Source organism: Panthera tigris, chromosome E3, assembly GCF_018350195.1.
Source record: "Panthera tigris isolate Pti1 chromosome E3, P.tigris_Pti1_mat1.1, whole genome shotgun sequence".
NCBI classification, from domain to species: Eukaryota; Metazoa; Chordata; class Mammalia; order Carnivora; family Felidae; genus Panthera; species Panthera tigris.
In genome coordinates, this window is record NC_056675.1 from 34618097 (window position 1) to 34634256 (window position 16160).

Sequence of the window (16160 nt, forward strand, 5' to 3'; positions counted from 1 at the left end):
TTTTCTTCCTCCCTCCCTTCTTCCTTCCTCCCTCTTCTCTTCCTCCTTCCCTCATCTTTTCTCATTGAATCCTCATAACAATCTATGAGTGCCTATTATTCCGCATTTTACAAATGTGAGGGAAAAGCACTAACTTCCTTGTTGGGGTCCTACCGCTTGCGATGTGGTAGTTAGGATTTGAGCCCAGGTCACATTGGAGTGTGAGACACAAAAGTGGAACACAGTTGGTTGCCTGCTTCTCCCAACTTTTCTTTTTCCATGTTCATCCCAAGAGATTGACACTCAAGGCTCAGAGAGCACCAGCTGACTGCTCCCTGAGACCCCCCACCTCCCAGCCTTGTGAAATGCGTATTTGAGAAACAAAGAGAGGATTGATATGGGATTCCTATGCTAATAGCACAACGTTTGCACCTTACCCACGGGAGCCTGATGAATGGATTTTATAAAGGCATCAGGAAGAGTGTGGGACTCAATATAAAGATACTCTGTAGATATGGACTGAATTTGTGTTAAGGTGATTGGGCAAAGAACCAAAACAAATAGGGCAAAGAACACAAACTAGTATTTACCAAAGAAAAAATAATAACAAACAAGAATAGGGAATTTTGTCACATTTCTAGTATTTAAAGAAATGCACAATAAAATAATAGGATGTCAATGTTCAGTGATTAAAAGAACCTTATTTTTCTACTCATAAGCCCGGCTATATTGAAAGTGAAGATGTTGGGACTGATAAACATTTATCTTCGTCACCAATAGTGGGAGTGAAAAGTGATAAAAAGTCAGTGGGTGATGTATCCATTCATGCCTCTACTATTTCCTGGGCACTATGATGTGCCAGACTTTACTGGATGCTGAAATCCATGGGAGTGAATGGATCCAGTTCCTACCCTTGTGGAGTCTATACTCCACTTGGGGAGAGAGGTATTAATTGGAATATTTCACTAGTGACTATAGAATGACAAAGTAAGAGTTGTTCAAAAAAGAGGCACGTATCAAATGTGAGTATACAAAGAAGCCTGGTCTAGGCTAGAGAAAATAAAAGCATTTAGAAACATTAAAAAGAAAACTATTCCCTGAGCACCATATACGCATATTAAAACATACACCTTGGGGGGCGCCTGGGTGGCTCAGTCGGTTAAGCGGTTAAGCGTCTGACTTCAGCTCAGGTCATGATCTCACAGTTTGTGGTTTCAAGCCCCACATCAGCCTCTGTGCTGACAGCTCAGAGCCTGGAGCCTGCTTCAGATTCTGTGTCTCCCTCTCTCTCTGCCCTGCCCCCTCTTGCTCTGTCTCTGCCTCTCAAAAATGAATAAACGCTAAAAAATTTTAAAACATATACCTTAGGTCTAGTGACTCCATTTCAGTAACATTTTTGGAAATAATCATTGATTTACATCAACCCTTTTACATGGGGAGATTCATCATTGCGTTGTTTATAATAACAGACATTTGGAAACAATATTCAGCAGTGGGAGAACACTCGAGGTGTGGTATAAACGCACGGGGAAACTCCAGGCCTTACTTACCAATCAGGATTTTGAAGACTTTACGTGACACAGATTATGTGCTAATACACGGTCAAGTGGAGACTGGCTGAACCAGAAACTCGCACATATTATGAATTTAATTGCATTAAACAGAGAAAAGGAGTGGAACAGAAGAAAACGGTGTGGGATCACAGGTGAGTCATATTATCTTTACTGCACTTACTGTGTTTCCCCAAGATTTCTGCAACGAACCCGTATTATTAGTTCATTATAAAACAAAATGATGAATTTTTAAACAGAGGAGAGATTCAGTTCTGGAGTAAATGTTGAGTGGGTGGACACACACCGGGTGTCTGTGTACAAATGGGAAAGATGAAGTGTTCTCTCTGGCTGAGGGCAGTTTTGGCCTTGGAACACGGCTGACCGTCTTCTCTTCCGTATCAGACCCCCCAACACCCCCTTCCCCCTGCCCGGTGTGCCTGTCTCCCCGAATGACCTGTGCTATGTGTGTGCTCCTCTCCCGGGAGTGGGAAAGAGTTGAACCTGGCGTGATTTATTTAATATTTAATTTCTTTAATTAGCACTAAATAATAACACTATTCACCAGGTCCCTGTTCTCGGTGCCTTACAAATATTAACGTATTGACCTGTCCTCAAAGTATTAAAAACTCCTTTGATTCAGCAATTCCGTTTCAATCGAGTTTTTTGGAAGTAATCATTGATTTACATAAATCTTCACGCACAAAGCTTTTCATCGTTCTGTTATTTATAATAAACAGAAATCTGAGTTTAAAAATCCTCCAGGCTTGCAAAATGGTGCCACCACCGTGGAACCCAGTTTGGTGGTTCTTCAGAAAGCTACACAAATTACCATGTGACCCAGTGGTTCCGCTCTTGGGTATGGTTGATCCTTTTTATGTGCAAATTCTGTGTTTGCAAATTTGCCTATTCACTAAAGTTAATCTGTAAGCCCCAAATCAACGCTCCTGGTAATTTGGGGGGTCAGAAATGCTGACATTCGTGTAGTGACAAAAATTTAAATTGTGCACCTGGTATATTTCCAGCTGAGGTCAAACAAGGTGACACTGCTGTGTCTTCTGGTCATCTACGAAGACAGGTGGTAAGGGCGGTGCCTCGGAAAGCTGGAAGCTCCGGTTCTGGGGCCAGTCGACTGGGGACAGTGGGGTGGCCTCGGGGAAGTCACTTAGCACCTCTGAGACCCATCTTCTCCTGTGTAAAATAAAGAAAATAGGATCTACCAGGACAAACTGTAATCAGTGTGATAGGTATCTATATATTTCGCCTAGGAAAAGGACTCAGTATTTGCTAATTCAGTGTTTGCTGTGACTTCATAGATCACAACTAAAGCACGTAATGTGAATTGATTGTATAAACCCGAAAGAATCGAAAAGATGTATCTAAATACTTGTACACAAATGTTTACAGTAGCAGAAATATGGAAGCCCTCAAATACCCATAATGGATGAGTAGGCGAACAAAATGTGGTATATTCATATAACAGAATATTAGTTGGCCGTAAAAAGGAACAAAGTGCCGATACTTTGTCCATCACAACGTGCGTGAACCTGGAAAACATTTTATAGTTAAGTGAAGGAAGCCAGACACGAAAGGTCACATACTGTATGATTCTATTTATATGAAATGTCCAGAGTAGGTACATCCATCGAGACAGAAAGTCGATTAGTGGTTGGCAGAGGCTGAGCGAGGAGGAAACGGGGAGTGACTATTTAATGGGTCTGGGTTTTCCTTTTGAGGGTAATGAAGATGTTTTGGAGCTAAACAGAGGTGATGAATGTTTGCACGACATTCTCAACGTACTTAATGCCGCTGTTTTGGTTTTTTTTAATGGGTAATTGCATGTTGTGTGAACTCCGTCTCACTAAAAATACTCCTGTGAAGTAGGGATTAGTATTACACCCATTTGACAGCTGAAGAAATCAAATCAGGAGCCCAAGGCCCCCAATGGCAAAGGAGCTGGGATCGGAGCCCAGACACCTGACCAGCTGTGTAGAGGCATTAGACCCCCATGATGTGCTTCAGCCTTTGCAGAGCAAAGCGTAGATCCTGGCTCATGGTAGTTTCCTTTCTTTTCCTCCTGCTTCCTTTGCAAGCATGAACTGTATATGGTTGGACTTCCTCACTGTCATTTTCCCAGAGAACAAAGGGATGTATTTGACTCATTCCCTTCGTCTTCTGTTATGTCAGTCAGGTTCTAAAAGCATGCTCCATTGCAAAAACTGAAAATGCCCAAAAATTGGCATGAAGCTGAAGAAAACATTCATGAACAAACAAACAAACAAACAAAGAAGGTCCAGACCTGCACTTTTCTAAATGATGTAGGAGAAAAATAATGGGCCAGAGGAGAGAAACCCGGCTGTGTTCCCCCGGGTCCCTAAGATTTATCACCTACACATGCAGGATGCTACAGAAAAAGATCTGGTGACCACGGCCATAACTCACAAGCCCTCCATTGCATCCTGCTACTTTCTGATAGTACCTGTAACGTGGGGCCTGCATCCTGGGGAACAGTCCCAGGGGGTGGAGCCTCATCCCTAACAACCCTGCCTCCTTCGCTTCAGGCCCATCATTGGAAGGTGTGGCATGTGGGGAACTGGTGGGGGGGATAAGTGTTTCAGGGGCAGATCTGATGATTTCATGGTTGCGGTTGGGGTGGGGAGACAAAGCAAAGCAGACAAAAACAAGCCCAGGTGTGGACCTTGTGTTTGGGGAAACTGTGCTCTCCTCTGAGGGGAAAAAAAAAAAGGTTCAAATAATGGGAGAGTTTGGGCACTCTTAAGAGTATCTCTTAAATATTGGGCACTGTACTTGCAGGTGTTTTTGAGGCTTTTAAACAAGTACCTAAAAATTACTCCTCCTCCAAGGTGCCACGGTTTGAATGGAGTACGGAGAATCAACCATATATAAAATAGGGGTTTGGCTTTCAGTGGTGGGAGGAAGTTTGTAGGGTTTCATTAGGAACGATTGCATTAGCATGAGCAAAGTGATGTTTTTATTATTGATTCCACTGAAAATCACTCGGGACTCATGGAAATGAAATGTATTCTGTCCTCCCTTTTTTCTTCTGCCCAGAAAGTCCTTACAAAATTAGGATTTTTTTCTATACCTCTGTCTCTTGTATACGAGCAAATATGGTGGTTCAATTTCTGATCCGTTTTCTTGAGGGACACTTATGGTCAGATTTGAGGCAGCGAGTGAGTTTGCTGGCCCTTAAAATATCACCCGTGATGACCAACGCCTAAAATTCCAGCGATAGATGGGGATTTCTTTGGGATATTTATTGTCTTTGTTTCTGAGGTTCTCCACCCAAGGGCAAACTAAGATGTGAAAAATATTCACTCCAGCTTTTTAAATGTGTTGTCAGCTGGCACCAGAAGCAGTCAGTTGGCCCAGAGCCTCTGCTGTGGGCTCAGACAAGACAGGTCTGAGTTCTAGTATGGTCCCTGAGTAGGGGCGTGACACCAGGTAGGTTCCTTAACTTCTGAAGGTCGGTGGTCTCCAGTGATGCCTGCTTCATAAAGTTGTCATGTGGGTTAAAATCGCTCATGGACTCACGGCCTTAGGGTAGTACTGACCTACCTAGGATGCATGGTGGGGTTGGCTCCAGACTATTGCAATAAAGTCAGTATCACTGTGAAATGAGTTGATGAATTGTGTGGCTTCCCAGTACGTATAAAAGCTACGTTTATGCTATGCTGTAGTCTGTCAAGGGGGAATTAGGTATAAAAAAATGTATATACCTTCATTTAAAAATGCCTTATTGCTAAAAAATTCTAACCATCCCCTGAGCTTTCAGCAAGTTGTACCCACCGATCACAGATCAATGTAGCAAATATAATAATAAAGAAGTTTTGAAATATGGTGAGAATTGCCAAAATGTGACACAGAGAGACAGGAAGTGAGCAAATGCTGTCGGAACAATGGTGCCGATAGACTTGTTCGGCACAGAATGATCACAAAAGTTCAATTTGTAAAACAGACACACACACGCGCACACACACCCAAAACCAGAAAACTCCACAGTATCTGTTAAGAGCAGCAAAGTGAAGTGCAATAACGGCATGTGTCTGTAGAGTGGAACACGCAAGAGATGGGTGGGAGTCCGTGTTCTTGGGTGGACCCCTCAGCTCTGTCCCTTAGCAGCTGGGTGACCTTGGGCAAGCCACCTCTCTGCACCTCTGTCCCAGCAATGTTCTGGAACCGACCTGCACTGGCTCACGAGAGCTGATGGTTGAATACTTGGGAGTTTTGTGAGCAGGTGGTTAAATAGTTGGTAGCTTCAACTTGGCTATGGTGGGAATAGCGACATCACAGAAATCAGCAAACATTACAAAGTGGGCCTCCGCCCTCCACTGCCCCCTTGTGAGAACGGGTTTACCAGCACACCGCTGCACAGTTCCTCAAGGGTTCCTCGAAATAATTACGAGATAATTTATGTAAAGAGCTCAGCACAGTGCCTGGAATTTAACAAGCTCCTTATTAAAGTTATTTACTACTGCTACCACCAACAAGAATTAAGTAATAATAATGTTATTATAGTGCTTTGGACATAGCAGGTACTTGAACATCTTAATCTCTTTCCTAGCCGTTCATGATTACGTTTTCTGGGAAAGGGCCTATAAAGTGAATCTATGCAAAAGTAAATTCCAAGGGTGCAGTTTGTCTTTAAGGGTCACTTTTTTTTTTAACGTTTATTTATTTTTGAGAGAGAGAGAGAGACAGACAGACGGAGCATGAGCGGGGGAGGCCAGAGAGAGAGAGAGACACAGAATCTGAAGCAGGCTCCAGGCTCTGAGCTGTCAGCACAGAGCCCGACATGGGATCATGACCCAAGCTGAACTCAGACGCTTAACTGACTGCCCCACCCAGGTGCCCCAAGGGTCACTTTTGACCTTTAGACAAAATGGAAACTTGGTACCTTCTCACTGACCACAGTTCGGGGTGGACACTCAGATGTCCGTGTGGCCGTGCTGAGAAGCCAAAGCCAGACTGCATCCTCGCTTTCTTCAGCCCATTAAGTTTTCCTCTCCTGCCACGGCAGCTGAGTGACTAGGGGCTCTCCTCTCCCATCATGAAGCTGTCAGCACCCATGGTGGGCCCTGCAAAGTAGAAAGAACAGTTTATCCACAGAGCAGTGGCAGCATCGTTGTTTATGAAATGATAACCTGCTTCAGGTAGCAGCAAGTTCCAACATTAGCACAACAAAAGCTTTGAGCTGGACCATCTGTTGCCACGTGGACAATCTGGTGGGCTTGCCAAAGCCATTTATCCGTGTCGAGTGCATATCCACACTGGCCAGTCCTCATGCTGAGCAGAAAGGAAATTTAAAGAAAGGCCCATCATTTATCATTGTAGACAGCTGGGCTGGAGTGTGGGCAGAGAATATATATATATTTTTTTCCTTGAGAGAAACAAAGACCCTGAAGATGGGGAATGCTTGCTCAGCTCCAAGCTTCTTGCTAAGGACAACTGTTCTAGCTCTTTCCTTTCTTCCTGCTTTTCCAGACGGTAGAAGCGAAACTGTAGCCGTGGATGCTTGCGTGCTTCCCTGCCCCTATATCTCATGAACGGGTGGCACTTGGAGCTCTTGGGTCTTGAGCTGGGGTTGGCACATTTATGTGTGTCTCCTGGAAGGGACCTCCAAAACAGAACCTTCCTGCCATGTCCAGGGAGACATCAGTAGCAAAGGCCACTGACCTTGGAGCTCGCAGCCTTCCACGTGAGTGCAGGCTGGTCAGTGCAGTGTGGGGAACTGGGACATGGGAACTCAGCTCCCTGGACCCCGGTTTTGTGTTCTACAACGTGGTCACACGTCTACCTCATAGTCCTGTCTGTGTGTGCTAGGTCACCTGTGACTTTTGTGGGCCCCTTCTCCACCGAAACTATTCAGTAACATATTTGGTGACTGTCGGTATAAAGACAAAGATACTAATATTATATAGGCAGACAGTTTCCTCAACCTAGATGTTCATTTTTTTCTTCTGTTTTTCAATGAAATTGAAACATTTTTGCAGACTCTGAAATTTATTATGGGGGAAAGAATGTATTTATTATATATAACGGTTAAGATACCACCACCACAAGTACCCACCTCAAAGTCTCAAAGGGTGGTTGAAAAGGTTGTATGAATTGATTCATATCAAACTCCTAAGGTGATTACGTGGCATATGTTAAGGCTTTGTGTTAGCCTCTCACCTGCTCACTTTGCTAACTGTCTTATTTATAAGCCAGCAAGCATGCTGGGAAGCAGTAGACATACTGGGTAAGAGCAAAGCTAGAGTTACAAGACCTTTATGAATAAGTCATAAACACCTAAGAAAACACTGCCACTGCATTGAGGTCCCAACTCAAGCCATTCCTCTCTGCGGTATTTTCGTTACCAAATCCCATTTAAATGACCAGCATTGCACATATACAGAATTGGATAGGTGGTTAATGACGCGTGAGCACATTTTATAGGAATCCACTTGACCTGCAAGGGATCAACTCTGTGATTTGATTAAAGGCTTAACCTTTCAGAGTTTGGCTCTGACCCCATGTTCGTAGATAAATCTCCAGAGCTGACAGATCCTGACATTTAAGAGTTTGGCCCAAGGTAAGGTGATACTCCATTTTCCATTTTCTTGATAGAGACAAAATAGATGTAGGCATGCTCTAAATTACCTGCATTATTTTGGACAACCTTACATGCTCTCTTGGCCTCAGTTTCTCCATCGGTAAAATAACAGCCAGGCTTCTTTGAAGCTTAGTTACAATTCTTCTCAGATTGTGGGGGATTCATGAAGTACTTCCAGTGGCTGATGGGGAAGTCCAGCGGGCAAGACCTTGCTCCCCTCCCCTTCCAGAATGCTCCATGATGATCTCTATAGCTTCTTGGAGTTCACTTACAAAAGAGTTTTATGGCTAAAAAAACGAGTGTTGTGGCTAAACCAATAAGGTGTGTAAAACCAGACTAGATGACATGTCTTTTCAATAGTAATTATGATGTTTGGAAGCAGTGGGCCAAATCTGAGATAAAATTCATTAGGAATACACGTAAGATTCCACACTGAATCCCTCCAAGAACAGCATCCAGCTACAGAATGAGGATATACGCTTAGGAAAACACAAAAGCTTTGGGTGGTTTAGCTTGTGGAAATCTCAGTATGAATTAAAACTCTCATGTTTTCATAAGAGAATAAGCTCAAGCAACTATCAGTCACCTCTGCAACCACCACCGCCATGGTCAACTAATATGCGTTTGGGCTAACTGTACAGAAAAGGTCATCTTCAGAACCAGAAAGGTGAATTTCCTTTTCTACTTCTTGCTGGTTGTAACACAGTCTAAATTTTAGGGGTGTAAGTGTCATCATGATGGTATTTCTTGATTTCGATGAGAAGTTCCAAGAATATCCATACCCTTTCCATTCAAACCCCTTTTCTGAGAGTTCCTTGGGAAACCATAAGCCAATAGAAATATGTTAAAATCAAAATCATCATAAGCACTTATTCATGAGACTAAGAGAAGTTCAAAGTGCATGGTATGTATTATCCTATTAAATCTCATTTAATTGCCATAGCTCCCTGTGAGTAAGTTCTTCTAGTGCCATCTTTTTTTTTCACCCCAGAGGAGGAAATGAAGGCACAGAGATGTTGAATAATTGGCACAATATCATAGGGCAAGAGGCAGAACAAGTGAAAACTCGACTACAAGTTTGCCACTGGCTAGGTCCAGGCCAAGGAACCTCCATGAAGGATTGCAGGAGAGCTGTCTTGGAGTATCTGGCTTCAACTTGGATTCTAGGCAAGTTCTCGACATGAATATGAATCAACGGATCCTCCCATATCTGGCCATCTACATGGTACAAGAGGTCAGAGCAGTGACTTCCACGTTTATGGAAGAAAACAGTACCATTCTGACTGCCCTTGTGAAACCAGACAGTCCCTGACCCTTCTATTTCCTATTAGCAAGAGGGGAGCAAAGCATATGATAGTGACTCCAGCATGCTTGCCTCTGAACTCTACAATGGGCTTGTCCATCGTAGACGTGGCCAAGCAATGTCTGTGTCCTGAGCCAGCAGGTCACTCTTCCCTGCTCTTCTGGAGGAATCAGAGATTAGGGGGCAGAGAAGCAAGTCGATGGGGTGGAAACTCCCACCATTGTCCTCTGGTGGAAAGATCCTGAAGTCTAGACTCTAAGTGGGCAGTGTATACTCAAGACCAAGAAGAGAAGTCAGAACTTGGTCATAAAGTGGTTATCATCAGATTCCTAAAAAGCCATGATTGAACAGAGACACGTCTGGTTGAGTGTGGGTCAGAGGTAGAACCCTGGCCAACGAACATGGAGGAGCAGACTTGGTTTCTAGTCGTCAGACCAGTCCAGCAATGGCATGAGTTGTCTTGTGAGGTGGGTCATCCCTGTCATGAAAAATGTTCAGAAAGTGAGGGTGTTTGGCAGGGACTGTGTGGATCAGCTCTAGTCGGCAGGCAGCCTGAGGACCAGTTCCTGCCTACACATTATTACTAGTCTGCAGGGGTAGCAAACAGAGAAATTGTGAGTAAGCTTTTAGAGAATTTAGAGGAATTTGACATAGTAATTTTTACATCTGTCAAATCTAATAATAATATTATGTGGGCTTGTATATATTGCACATTTTATTTTTCCTGGTAACTTTTATTTTCAAATACAAGCATTGGTCTACGGATGCATAAAATAATTACAGAGGAAGTCCTGCTCCATAGGGAGTTTGAAAAGCATCACTGAGGGGGTTTTCTGATTGAGGAATCCATAGCAAGTAGAGATTGGGCTGTATAGACCCTAAAGTCTATAGTAAGCCTGGGTCATATGTACTGCGATGAATAATGAATGCAAATTACCTAGCACATGGTAGGTACTCAACCTTTCTTACCCTAATTTCATGATTATCATAGTGCATGCATTGGGAGGCCACCCATACGTGCACAAAAATTAAAAAATTAGGTTTACATAGGAGGGAAGTAGGAAACTTAATTGTAGTCACAGAGTCTTTGCCTCTGTGACTTTAGATGCATGCTTGCACACACACACGCACACACACACACATCTGCCTACTTTTTTCGTACTGTGGGCCTCTAAGAATAACCCTTACTCTTCTCCTCTGCATCGGGTTTTGTGTTTCATTTGTATACCGTGCATTAGATAGGATGAGGTCAAGTGGCCATCACTTATAGTTATCCTAGGTTTTCTTCTTCCTTTTTAAACCTTTCTATTTGAACTGAAACTTGGGAAGGAAACCTTGATATCTGAGCTCTGGGACTGTAACGACTCACAGAGAGCAAGGCCTTTTCCAGCCCCAGGTTTGGGACGACACAGGAGGCGGGTAGCCACGCTGATGGCCACTAGGTGGCGAACGCAAGCTCTCTCTGCTGTTCAAACGCAGCGGCTGGGATCAGTTTAGCACACAAAAGATGATGAAGAGAAGTGACATATAGACCAGAGCAAGTTGGAGTGAATTATCCTGAGCGTACCTGACCAGGGACTTTATCACTTCCTTTGTTGGGGGTGGATGGGGGTGGGGGGCTGGAAATGATGCTTGAGCTAACTCCATAGTAAATGATTTCTGCTTTCCATTCTACTGGGTAGGATATGGTATGTTCAGCCAAGCCTGCTTTTTCCTTCCCTGTTTCTCTCTCTTTTTCCCCGTGAAATACTAAATTAAAGAATCCCTCCAGATCTTCCTGTTTACCCATGTATCTGACATCAGGCGTTTATAGCCACCATTCAAGCGACCGCAGTGAGAGAGAAACAGGCGTCAGGCCACCTTACAGCCTGCTGCTTTAATTAACAAGGCTCATTCCTGCCCAGGTGTGTGAGCTACCATATATGCGGCCAGCGGCTTGGACAAGGCTAAAATCAAAACGCATGTGTGCACTGTGTTTGGACAGATGAGACCCCCACCTGCCATGCTGTGGAGTGACGCCTTTCAGGTTTGGAGGGAGCCGTTCCCCGCCATAAAGCTGGAAGGCAGCAGTGAGCCCATCATCCACTTTTGGCAGGTTTGAGGAGTCCAGATGTCCATCACGAAATGGGTTATTTAATGTATCTGTGGGCTGTTTGCAGAATGGGAATGCCTCCGTTTTTTGCAAACACCGAGTGTGCAAATGCCAAATGTGTTTGCCATCAGCATCAACTTGTGCAAGGGTACCAAATGTGCATAAAGGACTCTTTGTATTCCATCCGATGCAAATCAAACATTTTGCATTTCAATTGATGTCTACTTAATTCTATTTCTTACCCAGAAGCAGCTCCACTAGGTCCCCCTGCCAAACTCTGGTGTCCCTATGGACTTCTCCCTATGGGGCAGTCATCAAACTTGACTGTCTCTGGAGCACTTGGATGTGGCACGGTGCTGACCCTACTCACCTCCATCCCATCCCATCCCAGCCTGCTTAGCCGAAAGGGACTGGAAGAATAACCCTGGTTTAGAGGAGACGCCTCCAAGACAAGATTCGGAGAAAAATAATTCTTTTGGCACACAAACCAAAGTAGGGGCATTGTCAGACTGTCAACATCAAATGCATTACTTAATCCCATTCCCTTAAATCCGTACCTTTTAGCTGTGTGTGCGTGTGCATGTGTGTGAATGGGTGTGCACGACTTACACCTTTGAGACTGTGTTTATAGAAGCTGATTCACTTCCTAAGAGGGGAAATGTTTATATGTACATGTATTCGGAATACTGTGAGCATTTTTAGGGCGGACTCATGGACCTTCTAAATGTCTATGGATTAAGAAACTGCTCCCTTTTCTACGTATGGTTCAAACCACATCAAAAGTTTATTAAAATTGCTGATAACCATCTGAATACTCATCTTGTATTCTCACTCCATATAGTAGACTGGATTTCATTAATCACACTTTGTCACTCAGAGTAAATACTACGCATGGAAGTTACCTCCTCTAAAGGTTACCTTTAGGTAACATTGGAAGCGTTAACTTGGAGCAGGAAGATTATTTTGATTAAATATTTTGATCAAGGAGTTAGTGTGCAGCCAACCTATATAGTGTCTTCTGTGCTCAAAGAAACCTTGACCCTGTAGGAAATCATTGCTCAAGGAAAGACTATTTGGGACGTGCTGGTTTTATGTGCCTAATAATACGAACTCCCCTTGAAGCCAACTCCTCCCAGGCGGCTCAGCATCCAAGACAGTGGGATCAGATACACTGACCATTTCACAGAGCAAGTTGCCTTCTGGATGCAGCCTGACCAATATAAAAACTAGTCCCTCACCGGAGTTCTGCCCGATGCACCTTTGCTGATGTTTTGCCTGCCGTTAATCTCCTCTGAGTCCTGCTGAGCATGCCGTCCATGTCCTTAGGTAACTGTTAACAACTGCAGTATTTGAATTACTCTGCTTTCTCCATTTCTTTTCATGTGGGCCCACTGAGGCTTTCCCTCCCCTCCTAAAATTATGTTAGTCTCCCCCCCACTACCCAAGCCAATTTTGATTGAAGCGAGACATTTATGTAAGTCTCATTTCTACCATCTTATGAGGGCTTTGGATCTGCCCCCCCCCCTTTTTTTCCTTTCAGCCAACTCCAATCAACACAGAAATAGCTCAGACATCACCTTCTCCAGGAAGCCTTTCTTGACTGACCTTCTCTGGGTTGGATGTCCTTCCTCTGCCTTCCTCTTGCATCTATTTGTAGCATGGTGATTATTATATCATGTCATGCTTCTATGTTTCTAAGTCTGTCCCTCAACCAGGCTGGGAAATCTGTAAGGCCAGAGATGGAGAGATTGTGTCTTATAGCACAATATAGCCGTGTCTCTACGGTGATTATGGAATTCACAGATGAAGGCTTCCGACGGAGCCCTGACCCTTGGTCTTTTCTGTACCAGGGTGTCAGTCATGCCCGCTTCTCTCTTTCTGTGTCATACCCCCTCACCGTCTGTAAGCCTCCTGCTGGTTCTTATCTCCTGGGTTGACTAGTCTTTCTCCTGGGTCACTTCCACACCCGAATTATTTTCTCAAGTCCCTTCCTATGCCCTAAGCAAGCTCTCTCCTAATCCCAGGGCCTCCCCTTACCCCATTCCACCGGTTCAGTATCTGGGGCTCCCAGCATCCACACTGCCAATGGTATCTACTGCCATTTTAACTTTAAGAGATCGATTCTTGGGGCACCTGGGTGGCTCAGTCGGTTAAGCATCCGACTCTGGCTCAGGTCATGATCTCACAGTTCATGGGTTGGAGCCCTGCATCGAGCTCTGTGTTAACAGCTCGGAGCCTGGAGCCTGCTTCAGATTCTGTGTGTCGTCCTCTCTCTGCCCCTCCCCTGCTTGCGCTCTCTCTCAAAAATTAACAAACATTTAAAAAATTTATAAACAGCCCAACTCTAGGGCATCCCTGCAAACTGGCTTAGACACAGAACAGTGGTTCTCAAACACGAGTGTGAACAAGAATCACCCAGACGTGCTCAGTGGGACCAGATTCCCATTGTCCTCCTCAGACGCTTAAATTCAATACTTCTCAGGTGGGGTTCAGGAATATGTTATGTTTGAGGAACACACCCAGATAATGTTGACAGGATTGTACAGCTCACAAGTTCACAAATGGAGTAGCTCTATCTAGGTAGAGTAGAGAATGGCCCATCTTGGAAACTGACCTTTCACGTGGGAGATGGCAGGACATTCTGGCATGGGCAAGGATTGTATTTTATTTTATTGGTTTTTGAAACAGTTTTTAAAAATGTATTTATGTGGAGAGATAGAGAGCTCGAGCAGGCGAGGGGCAGAAAGAGAAGGAGAGAGAGAATCCCAAGCAGGGGCCGCGTTGTCAGCACAGAACCCGACGCGGGGCTCCATCCCACGAACTGTTGAGATCATGACCTGAGCTGAGCTCAAGAGCCAGATGCTTAACCGACTGGGCCACCTAGGCACCTCATGGGCCTGGATTTTAGACCCAGATGGACGCTGGTGAGAATCATGGTTGGACCACGTGCTGGCTATGTTAGTTGGACAATACTACGTAATTGATCCCTTTTGGCATCACTCCCCTGATATGCGTACTGGGGTTTGCTTTTCGGGGTTTTTGATGGACACAGAGACACTGTGATTGAGTAGTTTCCATGGTGCCTAGTGTGTGGGAGGCACTCTGTAACTGGTGATTTTATTTTCATGGTGTGGCTAATACCCCTTTAAATCCCAATGATCAGCTCGCAGTCAAAAATGAATCGGAACAAGGAGGGTCTTCTAGGATGCCATTTCCCGGCTATGCTTTCTGCTCCTCGTGCCCAGTTTCTCTTTAAGTGGTAATGCTGGTTTCAGAGAAGTTCCCTTCATTTTATTTTAAATACCATAGGAAGTCAGATTTTGACAGCACTTGTCTGCACGGATGCGATGCCGGGAGAAAGGATGAGCAGGTAAGCAGACTCTCTGCCCGCGTGGAGGTGTGCAAAGTGCCTGATTAGCCAGGTATTTTTAAAGTTTCATAGGTGTGAGGCAGCCTGCGCTAATGAGAGTTTTAGGGGATTTCTCAAATCTAAAGTGAAGGGTGCCAGGAGTGGAACATGACCTTGGGGCTTTCCTGTACATGTTAACTAATATTACAAAGAACTCTCAGAAAACCCTCTGAAGTCAACTCCGGGAGGAGCGGGGAACAGGTGAGACTCTGGGGGACTGGTAACGGAGAGTTAATGATGGTTGCTATAAATAGACTCGTTCTGAAGGCTGGGGCAGAATAGCCCCACTCAGAGCTGGAAATGGAGGGATCTGCCCCAGAAAGCGGGTCAGGGGTCCCACGACAGCGTTTTATTTGGAGGCAAAAGTTAAAGACAGTCATGTGGGGAGCCATGACGGCACACAGCTGGACGGGAGCTCCACAGCCCTCCAGCCCCACAGCCGCCCCTCCTGCACCCCACGCCAGCTCTTTCAAGGATTCAGGTCTGTCCTACATGATCTGTGGGCTGGGACCTCAGCTCACGGAGGGTGGGGGAACCAAAGCAACCTGAGCACCCATTACGTGCCCACCCCCTGCACTTGGCAGTTGGCATGACCTATTTCCATCCTCCCGCTGAGACCGTGAGAAGGCGTCCTGTCCTTGTTTTATAGGTGGTGGTGGTACAACCGATGAGGTGGAGAGGCCGAGGAGTGTTCCAAAGTTCCCACAAGTTGCAGACAGGGTTTGGACTCCAGACTCCCCATACTTACGGCAGCTGACTTACCAGGACAGGGAGGCTTAAGGGCTACAAATGTGGCCCTTGTGAAGGAAAAATAAATAAGCCACAACCTTGAAGGGGATGACAAGGCGAAGCTGGGATTCCAGCAAGAGTCAGGGCCCTCCTGATGGGGCGGGAAGCAATACAGCTACAAACAGCCGTGCTTGTGCTGTAACTGGAGGTCCAGGTAGCAGGTGAGTTTCGGGGGTGCAGCGGAAGGGGGCTGGCTGCACAGCAGGCAACGGCTGTACAATGTATTCTTCTGGGTGTGGAGTCGTGTCCAAGCAAGGCAAGCAAATGGTAGAGCTTGAACTCTAGTGGGAGATTCTTGTTGCCACGTGGGGAAACCGAGGCAGAAACTAAGGTGAACGGTCTGGATCATTATGCGACTGGAGACGAGAGTGTTAATGAAAGGTGTGACCCAAGTTGGCTCGGTGCCAGGTGTTTTTCAGGCT

General features: G+C 45.0%; 1 long non-coding RNA gene across 1 annotated transcript; it reads right to left on the minus strand.

Annotated features, from left to right (window-relative positions):
• Positions 1-1729: 1729 nt before the first annotated feature.
• LOC122234708 lies at positions 1730-13457 on the minus strand. Its single transcript, XR_006212620.1, has 3 exons — positions 13146-13457; positions 6448-6628; positions 1730-2720 (listed from the first exon to the last, which is right to left on the minus strand). It is a non-coding gene; the product is annotated as an uncharacterized LOC122234708 (long non-coding RNA).
• Between the last annotated feature and the right edge of the window lie 2703 nt (positions 13458-16160).